Source organism: Cavia porcellus, unplaced genomic scaffold (assembly GCF_034190915.1).
Source record: "Cavia porcellus strain 051 isolate PalLab524CR breed Dunkin Hartley unplaced genomic scaffold, mCavPor4.1 scaffold_14, whole genome shotgun sequence".
NCBI classification, from domain to species: domain Eukaryota; kingdom Metazoa; phylum Chordata; class Mammalia; order Rodentia; family Caviidae; genus Cavia; species Cavia porcellus.
The window spans coordinates 33,752,858-33,759,574 of NW_026947497.1; the positions used below are offsets into that span (position 1 = coordinate 33,752,858).

Sequence of the window (6,717 nt, forward strand, 5' to 3'; positions counted from 1 at the left end):
GCAAATTTGGCTTTTGAGATGCTTAGGAACGATCTAAATGCAAACGCAAGTCCAGATTTTGGTGAAAGTGTGAGTGTCCATGAGGCTTTGAATGCCTATTCCAGAAGGTCTTTTGTCCTAGGACAGCTCCCCCTGAAAAGGACACCCCAATATCCACTCTGACTCAGCAGGCTAGAGGCATTCCAGGAACCCACCCAGGGATCTCAGCAATTACCTAATCTGTCTGTGTTGATTTGGGATCTCACCCACTTCCACTTTGCCGGGGCTCCACGTCTGGGCAGCTCTGCTCAGTTCTCCCTGGAACTCCAGGGGCTTCCCAGGTCTCAGCTTTCTCCCTGTCACCATTCTTTCTGGATGACACCATCCTACCTCAGCAATCCTCACTTACTTCTGCCAAGTCAGCTTCCAACCCTGCACTGTGTGTCCAGGGTTATCTATTGCAGGTCACATTCCACATGTCATCACCCAGAGCTTCACCGAGGAATTCACTCGCATTCCTGTATGCACCCTCACTGTTACTTTGGAAGTGAATTTATGAAATAAGCGAGAAAGGCAAAAAGAAATCTTTGCCAGCTCATATTTAATAGTTGTTCTTAATGTAATACATGTGTTTCCTTGACCTAGGAATCATTCCCAAATTCTTAAGTGCACAAAAGATGTGTGCATAGTGATGTTTATACCAATACTATCTTTTAAATAAAGAAAGAAACAATCATAATAATGAAAGAAGAGAACAGGTAAATAAATTATCACATAACACTATACACATTTCACACTAATACCACATCACACTATATGACTGGCAAAAAAAAAATGAAGTGAGCCTAAAAATGCAAAATAAGGAAACTATTTTATTAAAAGTGTTCCTTTCTGTAACTTACCACCTACACAATAATTAATTAATGTCCTCATCAATAAAAGAGTTTGCCAGAGGGAAAAAAAGAAGCAACTTATGCCCAGAAATACCATCTTAACAAGTAGGAAAATATGAAAGAGTTTCGAGTGCTGGTGACAGTTAAATAAAGCTGAAATTCATGTTTGGAAAGCTAGAAAACTGTATCATATTGAAAAAAGTAGTATTTTAAGAATTTAGATATGAAGTAAGAATTAAATTTGGAAAAAATCTAAGTTAACTGAACATTTACATGCTATTTTCTCAGATGACGAAACATACTAAAGTACCAATAAAGACAAATCAGTATCACCAGAGTTTAAAACCAAGCCTACCACAGTTCGGAAGCATGCTACACATACTTGGAAATTTTAACCATAAAATTTATACAAGTTGCTTTTTTAAACTAAAAAGGGAAATAGATTGTTCAATAAATGGCATAAGTAGCGTAATTGAACAAAGTCAACAATAGGAAAAACTAAATTTAGATCCTAATCTCTCAAGTAGGATTACAACTTGTACATGTACAACATGTACAAACTACAGCTGGATTAAAGAACTAAATTTGTATGTGCATGTGCTAGAAGAAAATATAGTGGGACACTTTTATACTTTTAGAATGTAAAAGGCCTCCTCAAGCAAGCCAAAAAGCAGAAATATCCTCATATATTCTCAGTGCCCAAACTACTGCATATCATTTTTAGAGAGCAAAATAATAAATAAAAAATATTTTTAAAATATCCATTTTGAGGTACAATTGTGTATGCCAGCTTGGTTGGGTCACAGAATGCTTAGGTAGCTATATAACCATTATTTTGGGGTAATCTGTGAGAATGTTTCCAGAAGAAATTTGCTTTGAATCTGCAGACTGAATAGATAGAATTGCTGTCTTCAGTGTTGCTGACATCATCCGATCTGTTGAGGACCTGAAAAGAAAAAAAGGTAGAAGAAGAAAGAATTCTCTCTTTGTGTCTCTCTCTCTGTCTCTCTCTCTGTCTCTGTTGCTATCTCTGTCAGCCTCTGTCTGTCTCTCTCTCTCTCTCTGTCTCTGCCTCTGTCTCTCTCTATCCTGTCTCTGCCTCTGTCTCTCTCTCTCTCTGTCTCTCTCTCTGTCTCTGCCTCTGTCTCTCTCTCTCTATCTCTGTCTCTGTCTCTTTCTCTCTCTGCCTCAAGGCTTGATCTGGAACGCTCATCTCCTTCTGTTCTAGGTCATGGCCCTCACACCACCAGACCCAGCAAGAATCCACACCATTTGCTCTCCCAGGTCAAAAGCTACACCATTACCTTCCCTGGGTATGCAGCTTACAGTGGAAGATTGTGAGACTTCTCAAGTCTCACACAAGTATGCACACAGGGCCATGCATGGGAGTGCATATGAGTTCACAGGAAAGAGATGCGAGGTACCTCTAGGAAATAACATAGGAGAGAAGAGCAGAGGTAGAAGATTTAACATTGTGCTTTGTGTTCTGAATATTGTTCAAGTCATCAGCATAATATGCATATTACCATCTTTCTAAAGTTCTAAAAATATATAAAGGAAGCCCTGAAAATATGAGGTACATTCTTCAAAGTCACAGCATGACTCAAATGCATATTCACCCTTCGAACTGAAAGCCAATGTCCCTGCTCAGGAAATAATCTGAAATATTCAAATACATGGAATAAGCCACATCTCAGGGGGTGCATTATAAATGGAATTTATTGAACTATTTTTAAATTATCAAATATTCAGTTTTAAATATTTGACCTCTGGGTTTCATCCAGGGTCCTTACACCTCTTATACCTTAATTTCATGTTTTTCCTTAAAGAGAATTCCAAAAGCATTTGGGGAAAACAGACTAGTTCACTTATTAAACATAGAATAGTCTGAACCAAAAGCCCCAAAGCATAATTGTCTCCATATATTTCAGAGGAGAACATCATCTGCAATTGATATTCCACTCCATAGTTATGGCATTTTATTTCATATTCTGTATCACTAACTCCACAAGGTGAATGGTGAGGCCTCTAGTTATAAAATGTATGTGCCTAACTCTTTAGAGTCTCTAATATCTTCTGTATAAAGTGCTATAAATGTAAAATTTAGTACTTAAAACATTAAACAGAATTTAAAGTTAACAGAAATATGCTACAAAAACCTCTGTGCAAACAAATCTCCCTAATAGCAGTACAACAGTATAGAGAATTTTTTTTATTTGATAGCCTTAATTAGGAGGGAAAAATCAATCCAAGTAAGGGGATCCATGCCCTGAGAAATCTAGATCTACAAATTCTTACCACCTCTACCTTGAAAAGTGACACACACACCAGGTCTCTAGGGCTGGCATATTCATAAGAGTTATGTTAATTAAATCTACACACAAGGAACGCAAACATTATATGTTGCAAACATGTATAAGTAAGAAAATCAACACCGTTTTAACCTCAGATACCTACCAAATTAACACCGATAGAAGATTTTCATTCAGAAGTAAAAGAATTTGAAGACCCTACCTTTATTTTATCAAATTTTCACTCAGGGTGGCTGGAGAATAGAACAATTATTTAAATAAATAAAATGATCTAGATAATTGAACTGTGCTTTCATTTGCCTTCTCTGATGTATGCTCTTACATTCCTGCAAAACAATGAACCATCACTTTCAAGTGAAAGATATACTCAATGAATCTGGGAAACTTAATCAAATGATAGTAAAGTCTATGCATATGTCAGTCAAAATGCTCTTGGTCTTGCAGCATTTTGGCCCATTGCTTTTGCCTCTACTTATAACTGATAACTGTATATTTGGCTTTTTGGTGGTTTTACCATAGAAGATTACAGTTGTTCAAATATCCTTCAGGGGAGAAATTTTTCACTATCATTAACTTTGAAGTGATTCCACAAAGCAGAGTTCAGTACTTTCCTCTTCCATATTGCTAAAATCACAAAAAAAAAAAAAAAAATGCAACTGAACTTTTACATTTTTTTTTAAAAATTACATGATTTTTAAATCAAAGATATTGACAATATAGGGTGAATTTTTAATAATTTTTGCTCTATCCTAATCTTTAAATGACCTTGTATAGCATCATCATCTCAAGCTCATCAATCTTTTCAGAACAAAATGTACGGTTACTGAATGTCATAAAGAGGCCTTTTGTTTCCAATGCAATTTGAAACATGATGTCCTGGAGATCAAGGCTGCATAGCAGAACAAATATTCACACATTTCTCAGCTGTTGCAGGTTATTTGTTTCGAAAGGTCATGGCTTTAAATGCAGGCAAAAGCAAGATGCCAATTTAAGTGGCCAAATGGAGGGAGACAAGATACACAGGAAATAACGCATGCACAGTCTTCCTTACCCTAATTATTCCAAAAAGAGATATAAAAAACGGAAGCATACACTGCTATACTGTTCGATCAAGGGTTATTTCATCTCAGGTTTGGTGCAGGTCTGATCATTGGAGGCCTGTATTTTGTCAAGTCTTCAGGCAACAAACCGGTCAGGTGGCTCGCAAAGTCTAGGAGTGGGAAGACTTATTGTTTAACCCACATTCTTGACACAGATAGGAAAATATAGCATAACAGGTTATTCAGCCAGCCCTTGAGAGAGCCGGTCTCCCATTTCTCCTTCACCCAGTCTTTCCAAGCTATTGCTCTGATACAGCATCAAAGCCAGTAAAAGCACATTTGAAAATGAAAGGTCTATCACATTCCACGCTTCTTTTGAAACATCAAAAAAGGCACATAAAGAAGCGGCAGGACTAGAAAAAGCTGACAAGGAGCAGGATAGTGCCTGTTAGACCGGCAGGAATAGCTGGAGGTGAACCAATGTGCAGTCCATGAAAAGGCAAGGGAGAGAACCAGAAATTTGCTGCTGACAAGATGAAACAGCCCACAGCTGTGTCATGCTAATAAAAAGTTAATTTCAACTTTCAGACACTCTTCATGGTACTTTACAGTTCAATGGCGCCACGCGCATTCACTGTGCCCCCTCACCTGCCGAGGCTGGGTCTATTTACAAGCTTTCAAGATCCAAATAGAATTTGAGGAAACCATTTTATTCCTGGAAGAGGTCCACAGGGATAAGGATGTTTGTGATCAGGCAGGACAGCTACCCTTGTGTCCTTGCAAGCTCGAGCTTCGGACTTTGAGTAAGTCCTAAAACACAAGCACGGGTGGATCAGGAGCTTTTCCTCAGCCACAGTTCATGCCATCACTGTCAAAAAATGAGGATGAGCAGAGATTCCACTGACATTTTTTTTAAAAATACAATAAAATCGTAAATGCCTTGATAAGTCTCTGGTCATCCTCATGACCTACTTCTTTGAGGCAGAAATAGACAACCTACAAAAGTTTTTTAAAAGTCACTCAGTTTCTACTATGTTATTTTCCGAGATCATAAATCCAAGATGTGATGTACACCTCGAAGCAGCCTCTAGGAATCTTAAGCTTGGTGATATTTAAGAAATATGACAAAATTGTAACCAATTGCAATTTATACTTATAAACGAAATCCAATAATTCTTCACACGCAAATCTTCTTGGTGCTATTTTGTCCTGGTCTTGGAAATAAGTCATAGTGACCATAGTGCCTTAAAGTAAAATATAGATTATATTTCCTACAAAGACCAAGTGATTATAAAAGCTATTATTTTTGAAACTTAAAATTTCAGGTGTGATTTGCACATTTATCGCTGATTGATTCATTCTAAGCAATGCATGTCATCTAACTGCGTCCCTCCTGACCTGTCAATGAGATACAATAAAAGCTTCCCTGTCTGGCTCAGTTTACAAGGGTGTTGCAAACATTAAATAAGTAAATGTTTGGCGTATTTTATGAAAAGAGTATTATTATTATTATTAAACATATTAACAACTAGCTGTGCCTCATAATGAATCTATTCAACATTTTTCTTGAATTAATGAAAAATTAATTACTCATACTACAAAGCAAGGAAAAATTACCATATGACTTTATTTCAAAAAATATATTTTAATTAAAAATGCCTTATGATTCATAGTGGCAATTTCTTTAATATTCCATTGTATATCCCAGGCAATATTAATAATACTGTGAAATCTTTTTTGCTATAATTACTCTTTCTTCAGCTATCAGTCTTTCACTTGGCACTTAGGGTGTCACTTTAATAGTGATGTTTACTCTCAAGGGTCAGTGAGTCCCTATTGCACGAGAGCTTTTGTTTTTGAGAATGTCCGTTCTATAGCTTTTCTACTCTGTTGATTAATCTTGACTCTCACCTGGACTGGACTGACGATGGGACAAAATAGTAAAGCACATTTCGGGTTGTATGTGTGAGGCTATCTGCAGAGATGTTTGCCACTTTGGAAAGCACAGCGATGGGGCAGATCCACCCTGAATGTGAATGGTGCCACACAAAACTCTAAGAACAAGGGGGACAGCAGCAGAAAAAATAAGTCCAGTAACAGACTCTCTAGCTCTTTTCCTTCCCTGGCGGCCATGAGGTAAGAAACTTTCCTCCACCATGCCATTCTGCCATGACGTTTCTTCCTCCCCACTGTCCTAAAACAATGGAGCCGATCACCGACTGAAATCATGAACCAAAACAAATCTTCCCTCCTTTCAATTATCTACAGTATTTTGTCCCATTGACAGAAAGATAGCTTACCTATGCTAACCAGCCCAAGTCATTGTGGAGGGAAAGGTCTGCGGAGATTTGACATTTGACGGTTATATTAGCAGACTCTGCTATAAAGATAAACTCCTGACTCTCCTGATACTGGTAACTACCAAGGACACAGCTCTTCTTTGCAGACTCGTGGTACACAGGAACTTGATCCATTACCAGATCAATGAATCGA

General features: G+C 37.5%; 1 long non-coding RNA gene across 1 annotated transcript; it reads right to left on the reverse strand.

Moving 5' to 3' along the window:
• Positions 1–562: 562 nt before the first annotated feature.
• LOC134478597 (uncharacterized) lies at positions 563–3,917 on the reverse strand. Its single transcript, XR_010051348.1, has 2 exons — positions 2,177–3,917; positions 563–1,818 (listed from the first exon to the last, which is right to left on the reverse strand). It is a non-coding gene; the product is annotated as an uncharacterized LOC134478597 (long non-coding RNA).
• Positions 3,918–6,717: the final 2,800 nt, after the last annotated feature.